Genomic DNA, 24,037 nt, shown 5'->3' on the forward strand with positions numbered 1-24,037 from the left:
AAAAACAAACAAACAAAAAAAAAACCTTAGAGACGACAATGCTTCATAGAAATCCATGAAGCCCAGACTTTAACTTACTGTAAAATTAACTCAAAAATAATTTAGAAAAGCCTAAATAGGTGTTACCAAATAACTTGAGCTTTATAATCAGACAGACCCAAGTTTTTGTCCTGGTTTGACACTCACCAGCTGTGTGATCATAGACAAGTCAGTTAACATTTCTGAGCTTGTTTCCTCAATAGGGATAATTACTGTTAAGTACATCATGATGTTTGCTGTAAAGAACAAATGAAATAATTCTTGTAAAGTACTTGGCATGCTGTCTGGCATCCAGTCCAGCTCATTGAATGATTTCTTATTATTAACTTTTTAATTATTATTCACATTATAATAATTATTTTCATTATTGAATCAACCTCAAAAATAGACTCTAGCTATTGTAGCACAAATTAAATACAATGAGCAATTCCCAAGTGAAAGGTACTTTTCAGTAGAGACTAGACCATGGAGAAGAACAAACAAAGAAAAGAAATATGATGAACCATTGTAATATTATACTTCACAGCAACAGATTTGAATTCACATCCTGGTTTAACCATCTATTTATCAGCAGTGTGACCTTGAACAAATTATTTAACCTCTCTGAACTTCAGTTTTCTCACCTGAAAAATGAAAATAATAATATTCTTTCACACGGTTTGTAAGATAATATTGTATATGTAAGCCATTTGGCATAAAGCCCAATAGAGCATAGGCATATAGTAAATGTTAGCTCCCTATGCTTCTCTACATTGTATCACCAGCCCAATCAAGTCTTTTTCATTCTCCCTTTCTCTTCTCACCTCCAGATATTACAGCAGCATTAGGAATCTCACACTTCAAGGTTTCAGTTTATATATTCAATGGAGAAGCTTATATATATATATATATATATATATATATATATATATATATATACACACACACACACATATACACTTTATTACAGGGGGTTGACTATTTTCAGAAGGTTCAAATTGGTAAATTATATTTCAGGAGGATCATACAAACCTAGTCCAATCACTAAAAGAGCTAGAGGTTAAAAGGTAAGTTTAAATTTATATATATAATTCTCCGAGACAAATTTGGTTGTGATCTGGCCTCATTAACTAAAGAGAATTAGGATTAGTCAGTGCTTGGATTGAAGACCACAGTAAACCATAAAGATTTATTGAGTTGGAAGGCAGCAACTCTCTCTTTGAGTCCCTCTGAGAATGTGAGCTAAGCTAACATTCTAGCATGGTTCTAGTGATATTATTTAAGCCCAGAGCTCACCTACAAGTCATAGAAGTATATTGACTCAGTAAAGTTGGTGACACTGGAAGACAGTAGAATAACAAATACTAATTCCAGTACTCTAACAGGAAATGGTTATTGCTCCCATTACTGCTTCTCTGTTTTGTTTTTTTTTCCTTCCTTGGTTTCTCATAGCTGAGTTCAATGGTGACTTGAATTGCAAATCCTAACTATTCCCAGCTCCTGAGCCAATTCAAACTGAAGGAAGTATCAGCAAATTCAGTCTCACCATTCAGTTTAGTTTGGGTTTAGATCAGCCTCCCTGAGATCTAGTGGCTCAGTAAGGATTGCCAAAACTTCTGCATTTTCTCCTAAGTCGTTTTGCTACAAAGGACAATAAAATTCAGTAGTAGATAGAAGCTATATGCATGGATTCTGGAGTTAGACTGCCTGAGTTCAAATCCTAACTGTCAATTTTTGGTTTTGTGACTTTGGGCAAATTATTTCACTTGCATAGTCTCCAGTTTCATCTATAAAATATGCATAATGATAGTATCTAACTCATAAACTTCTTTAGAGGATTAAAGGTGAGAAGACTTGTAAAGTTCTTAGTGCTTATCACATCATAAGTACTTTAAGTTCATGTTTCAAATAAAAGAAAAAAAGCGTGAGACCCATTTCCTCAAGGAAATGTTTCCCCTTCTCCTTTTTTGATTTGTAGCTCTTCTTTACACCTTTCCCTTCATCCCCAACCCCATGTTGATCTGGTTCAATAACTTCTGCCTAAGCTTCTACCTCAGTCACTACTCTGAATCCCTACTCAGTTAGCCAACCTAGTATCTCAATCCTCTTCCAGGTATGGGCAGACCTGGAAAGAAATATGAGATGATGAGCACTGAGCTACCTAACATCTGACCCTTCCATAGCTATGTTCCACCAGAATAACCAAGTCCCCCAATACGTATAGATTTTCCAAATTGTGACTAAGATAGAAAGTCTGTCTCTGGAACATTGTGCCTAATTCACCTAGCTGGACCTCTGTAGTCTGCTACCTCTTCCTCCCCTACCTGCACCTGGATACCAGGAACAAACAAGATGCCAAGTCTGAGGATACAAAGCAGTGTCTAAATTTAAAAATCTCATCATTGCTATGGTACAATTTCAAAAAAAAAAAGGCAAAAATCTGTTTCCCAAATGGATAATCCTGTCTTATTTGAGTAGGGCTCCTGGATGATTGAACAACACCAAAAGGCAAATTGTCATTTTATTCCAGACAGACTACAAAAGTAGAAAGCACCACTCAAGGACTTGAAAAGATATTACACATATGAAAAATGAATAAAATATTCTCATTTGATGAAGAGAAATTAAGAATAGGAAACAAAGGACTTTGCTGAGTCTACAGTCTGAATAAGGATGTTGCAATAAATTTAAATGTCATATAAATTGTGCATTTTTATTTGTAGAGCCTTTTCTTTCCCAGGATCTCAAAGAACTTTGCAAACATTAATTAGCCAACAGTATCTCATTGTGGTATGACTATTACCAATGCCACCTAAATGATGGAACAAGAACAGAGGAAGGTTAAGAAACTTGCCCAAAGCCACATGGGGCAAACTCTGAACAAAAACCATTTGTTGTTTTTGTGTTTGTAATAATGAACAAATTAAAAGTGCAATAATTTTCTTTGTAATTCAGAAAGAAATCTCTCTGTTAACAGTCATCCCTAACTATAAGAAAGAAGTCTTTTTAACTTCCCTTAATGTGTATACTTTTTTTCAGATAGTACCTAATTATGATAAATTGCTTCATCCTCTAATTGTTACTGCAAGGCAACTAAACATTGTTATGTTGACTACGAAAGAGTGGATTGTTAATGGCCTTAATCATCAGATAATCTGGTAATATAATCAATGTAACTGAGAGATACCTTGTGGGAAAAAAAAGGCAAATCAAATAAGAAACATAGACTTATAAGGGAGTGCTCAATGCTACTGTTTCATGTTTAGTCTGAGAAATAAAAATTCTCATTTCACGAAGAAGCAGGAGATGTTAATGTTGTTTTGTATGCCTAATTGCAAAAACCCCACGTGCCTTGCTGTGTAATGTTGGACTTTCATCACACCAACTTTGAATATCCTCTCCACAGGATATGAAACACCAACATTTTCTCAGCAGATATTTCACCAGAGGAGATCATTTTCTGCTTCTAACCTGAAAACCTTAAAGGTGGAGGGGCAGGGCGGGGGTGTTCCAAACCTCACCAGCTCATGATCTAAAAGAATGAGAGAAAAAGTGAGTTTTAGTTGTTCTTGTCATTTTTGTTGCTTCTGTGGAAATGGAAGAATTAATTCCCATTAATAGAGATAAGAGTGTGGGAGATGTTGGACTCTAGGAAAATAATAACTAGAACAAAGACCATCAAGCTTTTCTTAAAAATAAATTGAATACAAATATAAGACTCTCAGTAGTTCATGATGAGAATTAATTCTACTATAATTAATTGAAGACAAATATCTACTTGATGTATTAAAAATGAAACAAGAACCCACATATGCACATTTACATGCACACACACACACACACGCACACACACAACACTCAAACACAAAAAAAGCAGATATGTGCCCTTTCAAAGAAAATAGGTTACTTCTTGTTTTATTTCTAGTATTCATCAATCAAGTAAGAACTAGGCAAATCTTTTGCAATTTTTAAAAAAATAGCAAATTTGAACTCATGCTAGGTAAATAATATTACATTTAGGTTCTGTTTAATGTTTTAGCTTCTTTTTCTTCTTTCAGCTTAGAAAAACACAAAACATAACTGGAAAATGTTTCTCTATGATCTGTATTTAAAATAATATTAACATTTGATTTGTGCATTCTACATTATTACATGAAAATATTTGTTTGTTTTGAAATAATCGGTAGTTCTTAATCAATTAATCCTTTCAAAATACTTTAAATCTATTAGAGTGGCTGTCAAGCTTTATTTTATTGTCAAGAAAACTAAGTCTCACAGAACTTGACTCAGTAATTAACAGTGTAGGAAGCAACACATTCCTGATCTATGGTAAATCATTCAAATTATAAATATAGACTTTATTCTTAAATCATAACATGTTTAATCTCATTCATTTATATCTGTACTAACAAGGCATTTTAACATATTCATTTATAAATGATACGATTGTAAAATTATTTAATTGGTTAAATACTTTGGTATTAGATACACATTTTTCAAACAACAAAAAGTAAAAATGTCTTCCTCCTAATTTGTTCTCTCTTATCTCCAGTTCACATGCCCCCCAGATGGAATCACTATTATCATTTTTGTTTGCTTGTTTTTCTTTCAAGTGTTTATTATACATTCACAGGCCATTAGAAATCCATATAAATTTTCTCTCTAACTCTTCTACACTAATGGTAGATTATCATTCTACACTTTATTATTTCTTTACTTAGTAATATTTCTTGGAAATGTTTGCATATTAGTACCTAAAAAGCTTCTTACTCCTTTAGAAAAAAGTCACAGGACAATATCAGCAAGATGGCAGAATAAAGCATTCCAGCACTTGTCTCTCCACAGACAAAAACAATTTAAAAAACCTCCATCAGTTAAAACGACTTCATGAGGGCTCTGGAATCCAGGTGAAAAGTTATAGCACCATGGTGGAGCACAGAAATGAGAAAAAACAAATTGAAAAGAGTAAGAAGAATACTTTCACTTGACCCAAGTCACCCATTATTTCAAGCTGGTACAGAATAGCAGCATGAAATATTTCCTCAGCCCACAAGCTCTCCCATGGTGGAAACAGAGAGCAAAGTGAGCATCTGACTTCCCCAACTTTTCAGGACACTACATGAGAGGTCTGCTTATGTCATGCCCCACCTCGTCCACTGAGGGAATTGTCATGGCTAGATCTCCTGGAGGTAGCTAAGAACAAAGAATAGAGACAGAGGCCATCAACAATCAGTGCACAGACTTCAACAGCCAGCCCACACACCTCAACAGTATTCCCAGTAAGTAGCCAGCACATGCATGATCTCTTACTGGGTTAACGGGTGAAAGGCTTTCCCTACCAAAGCCATTGTGTAAAGTCTGGAAGAGGTTAATTATTCTTCAAATGCATAGATATCAATGCCATCTACAGGCATCATGAAGAATTACAGAAACATACAAATAAAGGAAAAACAGCAACAACAAAAAAGCTCCAATAATGAACTTTAAAAGAATGGAGATCTATAAACTACTTGACAAAAATTCAAAATAATTATCTAAAAGAGGCTCAGTGAGCTACAAGAGAAACACAGACAACTAAATGATATCAAGGGAAGAATACATGAACAAAATAAGAAGTTTAACAACAAAACAGAAACCATATAAAAGAATCAAACTCTGGAGCCTAAGAATACAATGACTCAACTGAAAATTCACTAGAGAGTTTTACATCAGACTTGATCAAGCAAAGAAAGAATTAGCAGATTTGAAAGCAGGTCATTTGAAACTGTCCAGTAAGAGGAACAACAAGAAAAAAAAGTGATTAAAAAAGTAAGAAAGCCAATGATACTTATGGGACACCATCCAGAAAACTAAATTTTACTTAATACTCTGTAATGGCCTATATGGGAAAAGAATCTGAAAAAGAGTGGATGTATGTATAACAGATTCACTATGCTGTACATCTGCAACTAACACAACATCGTAAATCAACTATATGTCAATAAAGATTAAAACAAAAACCACAATGATAATAACAAAATTTTTTAAAAAACTAAATTACACATGATAGGAATCCTAGAAGGGAAGGGAAAGAGCATGAGGCAGAAAGTTTATTCAAAGAAATAATGGCTGAAAATTTTTCAAACCTAGTGAGAAGATGAATACCCAGATTCATAAAGCCAAAAAGGTCCCAAATAGGTTGAATCAAAAAGGGTCTACACCAAGACATATTTTAATTCAATTGGAGCAACTCAAAGATAAAAAAAGAATTCTTAAAGCAGCAAGAGAAAGGTGACTTGTCATATACAAGGAAGTAATCATATGACTGTCAGTGGGTTTCTCAGCAGAAATCTTGCAAGACAGAGAGGTATGATACATTTTAAATGTTTTAAAGAACACTGCAAACCAAGAATTATATACCAAGCAAAACTGTTTTTTAAAAGGAAAGAGACATGAAAACTTTCCTAGACAGATACTGAGGGAGTTCATAACCACTACACTGGCCTTAAAAGAAGTCCTGAAAGAAGATCTTAAAGTAAAAATGAAAAGATGTTAAAGAGCAACACAAAAGCATAGGAAAGTATAAACCTCACTGTTAAAGGTAAATATAAAGAAAAATACACAACAATGTAATAATGTAATGGTACTGCACAAATCAATTTTAATTTTAGTTTAAAAGTTAAAAAACAAAAGTATTAAGAATAATTATAACAACAAAATATGTTAATAGATACACATAAGAAAAAGTAAATTCTGATATCAATAAGTTAAAGTGGGAGGAGAAGGGAACAAAATACAGAGTTTTGTATATGACTGAAACTGTTATCAGCTTAAAATAAACTATTATAAAAAGCTTTATGCAAGTGTCATGGTAACCTCAAAGAAAAACTACAGTAAATATAAAAAAAAAGATAAATAAAAAGAATCCAAGTATATCACTACAAAGCATCATCAAGTAACAAACAAAGGCAGCAAACGAGGAGAGAGGAACAAAAGAAGTATAAAACAGTACAATTAACAAATTTTCAATAGTAAATTCTTTTTTAATTTTTTATTTATTTTTCATGTATTTTTAAATTGACGTCTAGTTGATGTACAATATTATATAGTAAATTCTTGTACAATATTCTACAGTACAGGAAAAGATCTGTAAAAAATACAAACACATGGAGGCTAAACAATACACTCAATAATAATGAAGTGATCACTGAAGAAATCAAAGAGGAAATTAAAAAATACCTAGAAACAAATGACAATGGAGAAAAGATGACCAAAAACCTATGGGATGCAGCAAAAGCAGTTCTAAGAGGGAAGTTTATAGCAATACAATCCTACCTTAAGAAACAGGAAACATCTCGAATAAACAACCTAACCTTGCACCTAAAGCAATTAGAGAAAGAAGAACAAAAAATACCCAAAGTTAGCAGAAGGAAAGAAATCATAAAAATCAGATCAGAAATAAAAGAAAAAGAAATGAAGGAAACGATAGCAAAGATCAATAAAACCAAAAGATGGTTCTTTGGGAAGATAAACAAAATTGATAAAGCATTAGCCAGACTCATCAAGAAAAAAAGGGAGAAGACTCAAATCAATAGAATTAAAAGTGAAAAAGCAGAAGTAACAACTGACACTGCAGAAACACAAAAGATCATGAGAGATTACTACAAGCAACTCTATGCCAATAAAATGGACAACATGGAAGAAATGGACAATTCTTAGAAATGCACAACTGTCAAGACTGAATCAGGAAGAAACAGAAAATATGAACAGACCAATCACAAGCACTGAAATTGAAACTGTGAGTAAAAATCTTCCAACAAACAAAAGCTCAGGACCAGATGGCTTCACAGGTGAATTCTATCAAACATAGAGAAGAGCTAACACCTATCGTTCTCAAACTCTTCCAAAATACAGCAGAAGGAGGAACACTCTCAAACTCATTCTACGAGGCCACAATCACCCTGATACCAAAACCAGACAAGGATGTCACAAAGAAAGAAAACTACAGGTCAATATCACTGATGAACATAGATGCAAAAATCCTCAACAAAATACTAGCAAACAGAATCTAACAGCACATTAAACAGATCATACACCATGATCAAGTGAGGTTTATTCCAGGAATGCAAGGATTCTTCAATATACGCAAATCAATCAACGTGATACACCATATTAACAAATTGAAGGAGAAAAGCCATATGATCATCTAAATAGATGCAGAGAAAGCTTTTGACAAAATTCAACACCCATTTATGATAAAAACCCTGCAGAAAGTAAGCATAGAGGGAACTTTCCTCAACATAATAAAGGCCATATATGACAAACCCACAGCCAACATCATCCTCAATGGTGAAAAACTGTAAGCATTTCCACTAAGATCAGGAATAAGAAAAGGTTGCCCACTCTCGCCACTCTTATTCAACATAGTTTTGGAAGTTTTAGCCACAGCAATCAGAGAAAAAAAGGAAATAAAAGGAATCCAAATCAGAAAAGAAAAAGTAAAGCTGTCACTGTTTGCAGATGACATGATACTATACATAGAGAATCCTAAGGATGCTACCAGAAAACTACTAGAACTAATCAATGAATTTGGTAAAGTAGCAGGATACAAAATTAATGCACAGAAATCTCTGGCATTCCTATACACTAATGATGAAATATCTTAAAGTGAAATCAAGAAAACACTCCCATTTACCACTGTAACAAAAGGAATAAAATATCTAGGAATAAACCAACCTAAGGAGAAAAAAGACCTGTATGCAGATTATAAGACACTGATGAAAGAAATTAAAGATGATACAAATAGATGGAGAGATATACCATGTTCTTGGATTGGAAGAATCAACATTGTGAAAGTGACTCTACTACACAGAGCAATCTACAGATTCAATGCAATCCCTATCAAACTACCACTGGCATATTTCACAGAACTAGAACAAAAAAATTTCAAATTTGTATGGAAACACAAAAGACCCTGAATAGCCAAAGCAATCTTGAGAATGAAAAACGCAGCTGGAGGAATCAGGCTCCCTGACTTCAGACTATACTACAAAGCTACAGTAAACAAGACAGTATTGTACTGGCACAAAAACAGAAAGATAGATCAATGGAACAGGATAGAAAGCCCAGAGATAAACCCATGCACATATGGTCACATTATCTTTGATAAAGGAGGCAGGAATGTACAGAAGAGAAAGGACAGCCTCTTCAATAAGTGGTGCTGGGAAAACTGGACAGGTACATGTAAAAGTATGAAATTAGATCACTCCCTAACACCATACACAAAACTAAGCTCAAAATGGATTAAATACCTAAATGTAAGGCCAGAAACTATCAAACTCTTAGAGGAAAACATAGGCAGGACACTCTATGACATAAATCACAGCAAGGTCCTTTTTGACCCACCTCCCAGAGAAATGGAAATAAAAACAAAAATAAACAAATGGGACCTAATGAAACTTCAAAGCTTTTGCACAGCAAAGGAAACCATAACAAAACCAAATGACAACCCTCAGAATGGGAGAAAATATTTGCAAATGAAGCAACTGACAAAGGATTAATCTCCAAAATTTATAAGCAACTCATGCAGCTTAATAACAAATAAACAAGCAACCCTATCCAAAAATGGGCAGAAGACCTAAATAGACATTTCTCCAAAGAAGATATACAGACTGCCAACAAACACATGAAAGAATGGTCAACATCACTAATCATTAGAGAAATGCAAATCAAAACTACAATGAGATATCATCTCACACCAGTCAGAATGGCCATCATCAAAAAATCTAGAAACAATAAATGCTGGAGAGGGTGTGGAGCAAAGGGAACACTCCTGCACTGCTGGTGGGAATGTGAATTGGTTCAGCCACTATGGAGAACAGTATGGAGGTTCCTTTAAAGACTACAAATAGAACTACCATATGACCCAGCAGTCCCACTACTGGGCATATACCCTGAGAAAACCATAATTCAAAAAGAGTCATGTACCAAAAATTTCATTGCAGCTCTATTTACAATAGCCCGGAGATGGAGACAACCTAAGTGCCCACCATCGGATGAATGGATAAAGAAGATGTGGCACATATATACCATGGAATATTATTCTGCCATAAAGAGAAACGAAATTGAGCTATTTGTAATGAGGTGGATAGACCTAGAATCTGTCATACAGAGTGAAGTAAGTCAGAAAGAGAAAGAAAAATACCGTATGCTAACACATATATATGGAATTTAAGGAAAAAATGTCATGAGGAACCTAGGGGTAAGACAGGAATAAAGACACAGACCTACTGGAGAACAGCCTTGAGGATATGGGGAGGGGGAAGGGTGAGCTGTGACAAAGCGAAAGAGAGGCATGGACATATATACACTACAAAACATAAGGTAGATAGCTAGTGGGAAGCAGCCGCATAGCGCAGGGATATCACTTCAGTGCTTTGTGACAGCCTAGAGAGGTGGGATAGGGAGGGTGGGAGGGAGAGAGACGCAAGAGGGAAGAGATATGGGAACATATGTATATGTATAACTGATTCACTTTGTTATAAAGCAGAAACTAACACACCATTGTAAAGCAATTATACCCCAATAAAGATGTTAAAAAAAATACTACCAATAGAACTACCATACGACCCAGCAATCCCACTACTGGGCATATACCCTGAGAAAACCAAAATTCAAAAAGAGTCATGTACCAAAATGTTCTTTACAGCCCTATTTACGATAGCCTGGATATGGAAACAACCTACGTGTCCATCATCGGATGAATGCATAAAGAAGATGTGGCACATATATACAATGGAATATTTCTCAGCCATAATAAGAAATGAAATTGAGCTATTTGTAATGAGGTGGATAGACCTAGAGTCTGTCATACAGAGTGAAGTCAGGAAGAGAAAGACAAATACCGTATGCTAACACATATATGTGGAATTTAAGGAAAAAAATGTCATGAAAAAACTAGGGGTAAGACAGGAATAAAGACAAAGACCTACTAGAGAATGGACTTGAGGATATGGGGAGGGGGAATGGTAAGCTGTGACAAAGTGAGAGAGAGGCATGGACATATATACACTACAAAACGTAAGGTGGATAGCTAGTGGGAAGCAGCTGCATAGCACAGGGAAATCAGCTCCGTGCTTTTTGATCACCTGGAGGGGTGGGATAGGGAAGGTGGGAGGGCGGGAGACACAAGAGGGAAGATATATGGGAACATATGTATATATATAACTGATTCATTTTGTTGTAAAGCAGAAACTAACACGCCATTGTAAAGCAATTATACTCCAATAAAGATGTTAAAAATATATTTATATTGTATAGTAAATTCTGACTTATCAATATTTACTGTGAATGAAAATGTGTTAAACTCACCAATCAAAAGAGTGGCTGAATGAATTTTTACAAAAAATAAGATCCAACTGTATGCTACCTACAAGGGATTCAAATTTCTTGAAAGAGATTTACTTGAGATTTAAGAACACACATAGGCTGAAAGTGAAGGGATGGAAAAATATACACCATGTAAATGGTAAACAAGAGAGCAGGAGTAGCTACACCTATACCAGACAAATACACTTTAGGTCAAAAAGTGTCATGAGAGACAAAGTAGGACATTACATAATGATAAAAGGTTCAGTTCAACAATAAGATATAATAATTGCAAATACATATGTACCTCACATCAGAGCACCTAAAAATATAAAGAAAGCATCAAAAGTACTGAAGAGAAAAAGAGACAGCAGTACAATTATAGTAGGGGACTTCAATGCCAATTTCAATAATGAATAGATTATATAGTCAGAAAATCAATAAGGAAACAGCAGGCTTCAACAACACTATAGACCTAATGGGTTTGAGAGACATGTACAAAATATTCCACCCATGCAAGATAATTCACATTTTTCTCTATGCACACAAAACATTTTAGAGGAGAGACCACATACTAGTCCCAGAACAAGTCTTAACAAATTTTAAATTAGTGAAATTATTCCAAGTACCTTTTCCAACCACAATGGAATGAAACTTTCCATTAACTAAAGGAAAACAGAAAAAAATCATAAGTACATGGAATTAAACAACAAACTCTTGCACAAACAATGCAAAAAGAAAAAATCAAAAGGGAACTCAGAAAACACCTTGAGATAAACAAAAGTGAAATTAGAACATAGCAAAAACTACTGGATTCAACAAAAGCAGTTCTAAGAGGGAAGTTTATAGTAATAAACATATTTAAAAAGAATGGTGAAAAGCTGAAAGCTTTTCCTCTAAGAATAGGAGCAAGACAAGGATGCCCACTCTCCCCACTTTTATTCAACATAGTCTTGGAAGTCCTATCCAGAGTATTAGAAAAGAAAAAGAAATAAAAACATCCATATTGAAAAAAAAGAAGTAAAACTGTCACCATTTGCAGATGGCATGATATTACATATAGAAAGCCCTAAAGATAACAACCAAAAATTCTTAGAACTAATAAACAAATTCAGTAAATTTGCAGGATACAAAATCAATATTCAAAAATCTGTTGTGTTTTTATACAATCATAATGAACTATCAGAAAGAGAAGTTAAGAAAACAATCCCATTTACAATTATATCAATAAGAATAAAATACTGAGGAAAAAATTTAACTGATGTGAGAGAACTGTACACTGAAAACTATATAACATTGATTAAAGAAATTGAAAAATACAGAAATAGATGGAAAGATATTCCATGCTTATGGATTGGAAAAATTAATATTGTTTAAATGTCCATACTACTCAAAGCAATCTATAGGTCCAGTGCATTTCCTACCAAAATTCCAATGGCATTTTTCACAGAAATAGAACAAACAATTCTAAAATATATATGGAACCACAAAAGACCCTGAATAGCCAAAGTAATCTTGGGAAAGAAGAACAAAGCTGGAAGTATTACACATCCTGACTTCAAACTATATTACAAAGCTATAGTAATCAAAACAGTATGGTGTTTGTTTAAAAACAGACACATAGATCAATGGAACAGGGTGGAGAGCCCAGAAATAAACTCACACATATACAATCAACTAATTTATGATAAAGGAGCCAAGCATATACAATGGAGAAAGGACAGTCTCTTCAATAAATGGTGTTAGAAAAACTGGACAGCCACATGTAAAAGACTGAAACTGGCCCACTATATTATGCCATACACAAAAGTTAGCTCAAAATGGATTAAAAACTTGAATGTAAAACCTGAAACTACAAAATTCCTAGTAGAAAACGTAAGCAGTAAACTTCTTAATATTGGTCTTGGTAATTTTTTTGATCTGAATGTAAAAACAATGGCAACAAAAGCAAAAATAAACAAATAGGACTACATCACACTAAAAAAGCTTCTCCACAGCAAAGGAGACCATCAACAAAATCAAAAGGCAGGAAATGGGCAAAGACAAGAATAAACATTTCTCAAAAGAAGACATACAAATGGCAAACAGGTATATGAAAAGGTGTTTAACATCACTAATAATTAGGAAAATGAAAAGCAAAACCACAATGAGATATCACCTCACACCTGTTAGGATGGCTATTATCAAAACAAAACAAAAACGAAAACAAAAGATAACAAGTGTTGACAATGATATGGAGAAAAGGAGTCCTATCTACATTGTTGGTGAGAATGTAAATTGGTGCAACCACTATGGAAAATAATGAAGTTGTTCCTCAAAACTGAAAATTAGAATTTCTACATAATCCAGCAATCCCACTTCTGTGTATACATTCCAAAAGAATTTTAATCAGGGTCTCAAGGGATTATTTACACTCCCTTGTCCATTGCAGCATTATTCACAGTAGCCAACAGGTGGAAACAACCTACATGTCCATAGACAGATGAATAGATACAGAAAATGTTGTATATACTTACAATGAACTATTATTCAGCCTTCAAAAAGAAGTAAATCTTGATATATGCAACAACATGGATGAACTTGGAGGACATTGTGCCAAGTGAAATAAGCCAGACACAGAAGAACAAATACTACATGGCAACACTTATATGGAGAATCTTAAATATTCAAACGCATATAAACAGAAAGTAGAATGGTGGTTGAAATGGTCGGGGGAGGGAGAAATGGGAGGTATTATTCAAAGGGTACAAATTTTTGCTTATATATGATAAATAAGTCCTAGATATCTATTATACATCATAGAACCAGTAGTTAACAATACTGTATTGTATACTTAAAATTTTCCTATGAGGGTAAAGCTTACAAGTGTTCTTATCACACACAAAAATATTTAAAGTAAAAAAGAAAAAAAATATCCTCTGCTCTGTGAAAGACAATGTCAAGTGAATGAGAAGACAAGCCACAGACTTGGAGAAAATATTTACAAAAGACATATTTGATAAAAGACCATTATAGAAAACATACAAAGAACACTTAAAATTCAACAATAAGGAAACAAACAACTCAATTTAAAAATGGACTAAAGGCCTTAACAGAAACTTCATCAAGCAAGATATACAGATGGCAAACAAGCATATGAAAAGATACTCCACATCATATGTCATCAAGAAAATGCAAATTTAAACAGTGACATACCACTAGAAACCTACTAGAATGGTCAAAATCCAGAACACTCACAACACCAAACACTGGTGAGGACATGGAGCAATAGGAATTATCATTCATTTCTGGTGGGAGTACAAAATTGTACAGCCACTTTGGAAGACAGTTCAGCTTTTTCTTACAAAACAAAACATACTTTTGCCATATAATCCAAAAATCATGCTCCTTAGTGTTTACTCAATGGAATTGAAGACTTATGTTAAAAAAAAACTGCACATGAATGTTTATAGCAGATTTATTCATAATTGCCCAAACTTGGAAGCAACTAAGATGTCCTTCAGTAGGTGAATGTATACATAAACCGTGGTACATCCAGACAGTGGAATATTATTCAATGCTAAAAAGAAGTGAGCTATCAAGACGTGAAAAGATATAGAGGACCCTTAAATGCATATTACTAAATGAAAGAAGGCAATCTAAAAGAGGCTACGTACTGTATGATTCCAATTCTATGATATCCTGGAAAAGGCAAAACAATGGAGATAGTAAAAAGATCTGTGGTTTCCAGGATTTATGGGGTAAGAGGAGAATAAATGGAGCACAGAAGTTTTCTACGGCAGTGAAAATGCTCTGTATGATACTATAATGATGGGTACATATCATTATACATTTGCAAGCCCATAGAATGTATAACACCAAAAGTGAACTTTAATGTAAACTATGAACTTTGGATGATTATAATCTGTCAATGTAGGTTCATCAGTTGTAACAAATGTACCACTGTGGTGAGGGATGTTGATAATGGAGGAAGCTATGCATGTGTAGGGGCAGATGGTATATGGGAAATTTTTGTACCTTCCTATTAATTTTGTTATGAACTTAAACCTGCTCTAAAAAGTGTCTTTACATAAATACATATGAAGGTTAAAGGAAACTTTTTGAGGTGATTAATATGTTTATAGCATAGATTGCAGTGATGAGTTCATGGGATTATGCTTATCTCCAAACTTAAGTTGTATATATTAAGTATGTACACCTTTATATGTTAATCATACCTCAATAAAGTACTTTAAATAAAATTACAGTTTCATAGTATTCCATTATATCAATAAATCATATTTCATTAAACTAGTCCCCTACCAATGGAAGTTTAGATTTTGTCCAATCATTTCCTATTATAAACACTGCCACAATGAGTAATAAGGCATATGTGTCATTTTGCACATGTGACAATATACTTGTAGAATAAGTTCATAGAAGAGATATTACTAGGCTAAAGAATAAATATATTGTGATTTTGATAGATTGTCTTTCATAAGTGTTGAACCAATTATGTTCCACCAGTAATAAACAACTTTGTCTATTTCTCCACAGTCATACCAACAGAGTGCTAGCCAATTTTTTTTAATATCTGCCAATCAAAAAGATGAAAATGGTATCTCATAATTCTCTAATTATGAATAAGATTAAGCGTCTTTTCCTGTTTAAGAGCTCTTTCAATGAAATGTCTATCTGTATCATTTTACATTTTAATTGGGTTTTTTGGTATTTTCTTTTCTTTTTTTAATTTTTGAATTTTATTTTCTTTATCTTTTTATACAGCAGGTTCTTATTAGTCATCAATTTTATACACATCAGTGTATGCATGTCAATCTTAATCGCCCAATTCAGCCCCCCACCATCCCCACCCCACCATGGTTTCCCCCCCTTGGTGTCCATACGTTTCTTCTCTACATCTCTGTCTCAACTTCTGCCCTGCAAACTGGTTCATCTGTACCGTTTTTCTAGGTTCCACATACATGCATTAATATATGATATTTGTTTTTCTCTTTCTGACTTACTTCACTCTGTATGACAGTCTCTAGATTCAGCCACATCTCAACAAATGACCCAGTTTTGTTCCTTATTATGGCTGAATAATATTCCATTGAATATATGTACCATATCTTCATTATCCTTTCATCTGTCGATGGGCATTTAGGATGCTTCCATGACCTGGCTATTATAAATAGTGCTGCAATGAACATTGGGGTGCATGTGTCTTTTTGAATTATGGTTTTCTCTGGGTATATGCCCAGTAGTGGGAGTGCTGGATCATATGGTAATTCTAGTCTTAGTTTTTTAAGGAACGTCCATACTGTTCTCCATAGTGGCTGTATCAAATTACATTCCCACCAACAGTGCAAAATGGTTCCCTTTTCTCCACACACTCTCCAGCATTTGTTGTTTGTAGATTTTCTGATGATGCCCATTCTAACTGGTGTGAGGTGATACCTCATCGTACTTTTGATTTGCATTTCTCTGATAATTAGTGATGGTGAACAGCTTTTCATGTGCTTCTTGGCCATCTGCATATCTTCTTTGGAGAAATGTCTATTTAAGTCTTCTGCCCATTTTTTGATTGGGTTGTTTGTTTTTTTAATATTGAGCTGCATGAGCTGTTTATATATTTTGGAGATTAATCCTTTGTCCATTGATTCATTTGCAAATATTTGCTCCCATTCTGAGGGGTGTCTTTTCATCTTGTTTATGGTTTCCTTTACCGTGCAAAAGCTTTGAAGTTTCATTAGGTCCCATTTGTTTATTTTTGTTTTTATTTCCATTACTCTAAGAGGTGGATCAAAGAAATCTTTCTGTGATTTATATCAAAGAGTGTTCTTCCTATGTTTTCTCTGAGTTTTATAGTGTCTGGTCTTTCAGTTAGGTCTTTAATCCATTTTGAGTATATTTTTGTGTATGGTGTTAGGGAGTGTTCTAATTGCATTCTTTTACATGTAGCTGTCCAGGTTTCCCAGCACCACTTATTGAAGAGACTGTCTTTTCTCCATTGCATATCCTTGCCTCCTTTGTCATAGATTAGTTGACCGTAGGTGCGTGGGTTTATCTCTGGGCTTTCTACCTTTTTTCCATTGATCTATATTTCTGTTTTTGTGCCAGTACCATACTGTCTTGATGACTGTAGCTTTACAGTATAATCTGAAGTCAGGGAATCTGATTTCTCCAGCTCCATATTTTTGCCTCAAGACTGCTTTTGCTATTCGGAGTCTTTTGTGTCTCCATACAAATTTTAGGATTTTTTGTTCTAATTCCATAAAAAATGCCATTGGTAATTTGATAGGGATTGCATTGATTATGTAGATTGCTTTGGGTAGTATAGTCATTTTAACAGTATTGATTCTTCCAATTCAAGAACATGGTATATAGCTCCATGTGTTGGCATCATCTTTAATTTCTTTCATCAGTGTCATAATTATCAGCATACAGATCTTTTGTCTCCCTAGGTAGGTTTATTCTAGGTATTTTATTCTTTTTGTTGCAGTAGTAAATGGGAGTGTTTCCTTAATTTCCCTTTCACATTTTTCATCATTAATGTATAGGAATGCAAGAGATTTCTGTGCATTAATTTTGTATCCTGCAACTTTACCAAATTCATTGATTAGCTCTGGTAGTTTTCTGGAGGCATCCTTAGGATTCTCTATGTATAGTATCATGTCATCTGCAAACAGTGACAGTTTTACTTCTTCTTTTCCAATCTGTATTACTTTTAATTTTTTTTTCTTCTCCGATTGCCATGGCTAGGACTTCGAATAGTACTGGTGAAAGTGGACATCCTTGTCTTGTTCCTGATCTTAGAGGAAATGCTTTCAATTTTTCACCATTGAGAATGATGTTTGCTGTGGGTTTGTCATATATGGTCTTTATTAAGTTGGGGTAGGTTCCCTATATGCCCACTTTCTGGAGAGTTTTTTTCATGAATAAGTGTTGAATTTTTTCAAAAGCTTTGTCTGCATGTATTGAGATGATCATATGGTTTTTATTCTTCAATTTGTTAATATGGTATATCAAATTGATTGATTTACATATATTAAAGAATCCTTGCATCACTGGGATAAATCCCACTTGATCAAGGTTTATGATACACTTGATGTGTTGTTGGATTCTGTTTGCTAGTATTTTGCTGAGGACTTTTGCATCTATATTCATCAGTGATATTGGTCTGTAATTTTCTTTTTTTGTAATATCTTTGTCTTGTTTTGGTATCAGGGTGTTGGTGACCTCATAGAATGAGTTTGGGAGTGTTCCTTCCTCAGCAATTTTTTAGAAGAGTTTGAGAAGGATGGGTGTTATCTCTTCTCTAAATGTTTGACAGAATTCTCCTTGAAGCCATCTCGTCTTGGACTTTTGTTTGTTGCAAGTTTTTTAATCACAGTTTCAATTTCAGTGCTTGTGATTAGTCTGTTCATATTTTCTATTTATTCCTGGTTCAGCCTTGAAAGGTTATACCTTTCTAAGAATTTGTCCATTTATTCCAGGTGGTCCATTTTATTGGCATAGAGTTGCTTGTAGTAGTCTCTTAGGATGATTTTTAATTCTGCAGTGCCTGTTGTAACTTCTTTTTCATTTCTAATTTTATTGATTTGTGTTCTCTCCCTCTTTTTCTTGATGAGTCTGGCTAATGGTTTATTAATTTTGTTTATCTTCTGAAAGAACCATCTTTTAGTTTTATTGATCTTTGCTATTGTTTTCTTTGTTTCTATTTCATTTATTTATCCTCTGATCTATTTCATTTATTTATCCTCTGTTTCTATTTCATTTATTTATCCTCTGATCCTCTGATCTTTCTGAGTTTTTTCCTTCTGCTAACTTTGGGTTTTGTTTATTCTTTTTTCTCTAGTTCCTTTAGGTGTAACGTTAGGTTGTTTATTTGAGGTTTTCCTTTTTTGTTGAGGTACGCTTGTATAGCTATAAACTTACCTTTTAAAACTGCTTTTGCTGCATCCCACAGGTTTTGGATCATCGTGTTTTCATTGTCATTTGTCTCTAGGTGTTTGTTGATTTCCTCTTTGATTTCTTCAGTGATCTTTTGGTTATTTAGTAACATATAGTTTAGCCTCCATGTGTTTGTGTTTTTTACGTTTTTTCCCTGTAATTCATTTCTAATCTCATAGTGCTGTGGTCAGAAAAGATACTTGATATGATTTCAATTTTCTTAAATTTACTGTGGATTGATTTGTGACCCAAGATATGATCTATCCTGGAGAAAGTTCCATGTGCACTTGAGAAGAAAGTGTAATCTGCTGTTTTTGGATGGAATGTCCTATAAATATCAACTAAATCTATCTGGCATATTGTGTCATTTAAAGCTTCTGTTTCCTTATTTATTTTCATTTTGGATGATCTGTTCATTGGTGTAAGTGAGGAGTTAAAGTCCCCCACTATTATTATGTTCCTGTTGATTTCCTCTTTTTTTTTCTTTTTTTGTTGATCGGGGTAGGAGTTTCTTAATTAATTTATTTATTTTTGCTGTGTTAGGTCTTCGTTTCTGTGCGAAGGCTTTCTCTTGTTGTGGCAAGCAGGGGCCACTCTTCATCGTGGTGCGCTGGCCTCTCACTGTCACGGCCTTTCTTGCTGCGGAGCCCAGGCTCCAGACGCACAGGCTCAGTAATTGTGGCTCACGGGCCTAGTTGCTCTGTGGCATGTGGGATCCTCTCAGACCAGGGCTCGAACCCGTGTCCCCTGCATTAGCAGGCAGATTCTCAACCACTGTGCCATCAGGGAAGCCCCTATTTCCTCTTTTATAGCTGTTAGCAGTTGCCTTACGTATTGAGGTGCACCTAAGTTGGGTGCATATATATTGATAATTGTTATATCTTCTTGGATTCATCCCTTGATCATTATGTAGTGTCCTTCCTAGTCTCTTGTAACATTCTTTATTTTAAAGTTTATTTTATCTGATATGAGTATAGCTACCCCAGCTTTCTCTTGATTTCCATTTGCATGGAATATCTTTTTCCATCCCCTGACTCTCAGTCTGTAAATGTCCCTAGGCCTGAAGTGGGTCTCTTGTAGACAGCATATATATGGGTCTTGATTTTGTATCCATTCAGCAAGCCAGTGTCTTTTGGTTGGAGCATTTAATCCATTCACATTTAAGGTAATTATCAATATGTATGTTTCTATGACCATTTTCTTAATTGTTTTGGGTTTGTTTTTATAGGTCCTTTTCTTCTCTTTTGTTTCCCACTTAGAGAAGTTCCTTTAGCATTTGCTGTAGAGCCAGTTTGGTGGTGTTGAATTCGCTTAGCTTTCGCTTGTCTGTAAAGCTTTTGATTTCTCCATCAAATCTGAATGTGATCCTTGCCAGGTAGAGTAATCTTGGCTGTAGGTTCTTCCCTTTCATCACTTTAATTATATCATGCCAATCCCTTCTGGCTTGTAGAGTTTCTCCTGAGAAATCAGCTGTTAACCTTACGGGAGTTCCCTAGTATGTTATTTGTCATTTTTCCCTTGCTGCTTTCAGTAATTTTTCTTTGTCTTTAATTTTTGCCAATTTGATTACTATGTGTCTTGGCATTTTTCTCCTTGGGTTTATCCTGTATGGGACTCACTGCGCTTCCTGGACTTGCGTGGCTATTTCCTTTCCCATATTAGGGAAGTTTTCAACTATAATCTCTTCAAATATTTTCTGAGGTCCTTTCTCTCTCTCTTCTCCTTCTGGGACCCCTTTAATGTGAATGTTGTTGCATTTAATGTTGTCCCAGAGGTCTCTTAGTCTGTCTTTATTTCTTTTCAAGCTTTTTTCTTTATTCTGTTCCACAGCAGTGAATTCCACCATTCTGTTTTCCAGGTCACTTATCCGTTCTTCTGCCTCACTTATTGTGCTATTGATTCCTTCTAGGGTAGTTTTCATTTCAGTTATTGTATTGTTCATTTCTGTTTGTTTGTTCTTTAATTCCTCTAGGTCTTTGTTAAACATTTCTTGCATCTTCTCAATCTTTGCCTCCATTCTTTTTCCGAGTTCCTTGATCATCTTCACTATCATCATGCTCAATTCTTTTTCTGTAAGGTTGCCTATCTCCACTTCATTTGGTTGTTTTTCTGGGGGTTTATCTTGTTCCTTCATCTGGTACATAGCCCTCTCCCTTTTCGTCTTGACTATCTTTCTGTGAATGTGGTTTTTGTTCCACAGGCTGCAGGATTGTAGTTCTTCTTGCTTCTCCTGTCTGCCCTCTGGTGGATGAGGTTATCTAAGAGGCTTCTGCAAGTTTCCTGATGGGAGGGACTGGTGGTTGGTAGAGATGATTGTTGCTCTGCTGGGCAGAGCTCAGTAAAACTTTAATCCACTGGACTGCTGATGGGTGGGGCTGGCTTCCCTCCCTGTTTGTTGTTTGACCTGAGGCAACCCAACACTGGAGCCTTCCTGGGTTCTTTGGTGGGGTTAATGGCGGACTCTGGGAGGGCTCATGCCAAGGAGTGCTTCCCAGAACTTCTGCTGCCAGTGTCCTTGTCCCCACAGTGAGCCACAGCCACTGCCCACCTCTGCAGGAGACCCTCCAACACTAGCAGGTAGGTCTGGTTCAGTCTCCCCTGGGGTCACTGCTCTTCCCCTTTGTCCTGATGTGCACACTACTTTGTGTTTGCCCTCCAACAGTGGAGTCTCTGTTTCCCCCAATCCTGTCAAAGTCCTGCAATCAAATCCCACTAGCCTTCAATGTCTGATTCTCTAGGAATTCTTCCTCCCATTGCCGGACCCTCAGGTTGGGAACCTGATATGGGGCTCAGAACCTTCACTACAGTGAGTGGACTTCTGTGGTATAAGTGTTCTCCAGTCTGTGAGTCACCCACTCAGCAGTTATGGGATTTGATTTTACTGTGATTGTACCCCTCCTACCATCTCACTGTGGCTTCTCCTTTTTCTTTGGATGTGGGATATCATTTTTGTTGAGTTCCAGTGTCTTCCTGTCAATGATTGTCCAGCAGCTAGTTGTGATTCTGGTGTTCTTGCAAGAGAGAGTGAGAGCATGTCCTTCTACTCTGCCATCTTGGTTCCTAAATCTTCGGTATTTTCTTATTGAATGGTAGAAACTCTTTGAACACTAGGAAGAATCACCCATCATGGATATAAAATGCAAATAGATTTTCAAAAGTTTGTTACTAATCTTTAAGTATTTGTTTTGGTGATTTTGCCATAAATTTTTGATTTGTTTTGTTCTTAAGAAATTAATGTTATCAATATTTTCTTCTTTGGCTCTGCATTGTACATCTTGGTTAGAAAAGCCTTTATTACAACCAGGTTAAAATAGAATTCTTCTCTATGTTATCAATAACTTGGGGGGTTTATCTTGGTACACAAGTGCTGGCTTGATGCTGAGGCAGCACAGAGAGAGGTCTGCACTAGTGGATGCTGGGTTTCCTGTGATTGCCTCAGCACACACCCCCACCCAAGCTGAGAAAAACCCTGTCCCTGCTCCCTCCATGCCACAGCACAGCAGTGGATCTGGGGTGGCCACGACTGGGAAGAAACCTCTACAGGTAACTGTTACACCTAAATTCATAGAGGCAGAGAAAGTTAAGCAAAATTAGAAGGCAGAGGAATTGGTCTCCATTGAAAGAGCAAGAGAAACCCCAGAAAAAATAAACAAACAGAAATAAACAATTTACCAGATAAAGAATTCAAGGCACTGTAATAAAAATGTTAACTACATTAGGGAGGAAAATAGATGTAGACAGTGAAAAATTTAACAAGGAAACAGAAAATATAAAAAGACCCAATCAGTAATGAAGAATTCAATAGCTGAAATAAAAAACACACTAGAAGGAATGAATAGCAGACTAAGTGATACAGAAGAATGCATAAATGATCTCAATGATAGAACAATGGAAATGACCCAATCAAAACAGCAAAAATAAAAACAAAGTTTAAAAAATTAAAACAGGTTATGAGATCTCTGGAGTAACCTTAAGTATACCAATATTCATATTATACAGGTCCCAGAAGGAGAAGAGGGAGAGAAGGAGATTGAAAATATATTTGAGGACATTATAGCTGAAAACTTCCCAAACCTGAAGAAGGAAACAGATATCCAGGTACAGGAAGTACAGAGGTATCTCAAAAAAGATGAACCCAAACAGACCCACACCAAGACATCATAATTAAAATGGAAAAAGTTATAAAGAGAGAATTCTAAAGGCAGCATCAGAAAAACAAAGAGTTATATAAAAGGGAATCCCTAGAAGGCTGTTAGTTGACTTCTCTGCAGAAATGTTGAAGGACAGAAAGGAGTGGCATGATATATTCAAAGTGCTGAAAGGGAAAAACCTGCAAAGTAGGATACTCTACCCAGCAAGATTATCACTTAGAAGAGAAGGAGAGATAATGAGACTTACAGAGAAGCAAAAACTAAAAGAGTTCATCAGTAGTAAACCTACAGTAAAAGAAATATTAAAGTGTCTTCTCTAAGTGGAAAAGAAGACTCTATAGGAAGGGAAAATCACACTAGGAAAGGCAAATATACAGTAAGGATTGAGGATCAACCACTTAAATAAGCCAGTGCAAAGATTAAAAAACAAAAACTATAACTACAATAAACAGTTAAAAGATAAACATGAAGATGTAAAATATGACATCAAAAATGCAGAGGAGGGGAGTAAAAAATACAGACATTTTATAATATTTTGAAACTTAAATGAATATCAGTTTAAGTAGATATAGGCCAACATATATGAACCC

Source organism: Stenella coeruleoalba, assembly GCF_951394435.1.
Source record: "Stenella coeruleoalba genome assembly, chromosome: X".
NCBI lineage: Eukaryota > Metazoa > Chordata > Mammalia > Artiodactyla > Delphinidae > Stenella > Stenella coeruleoalba.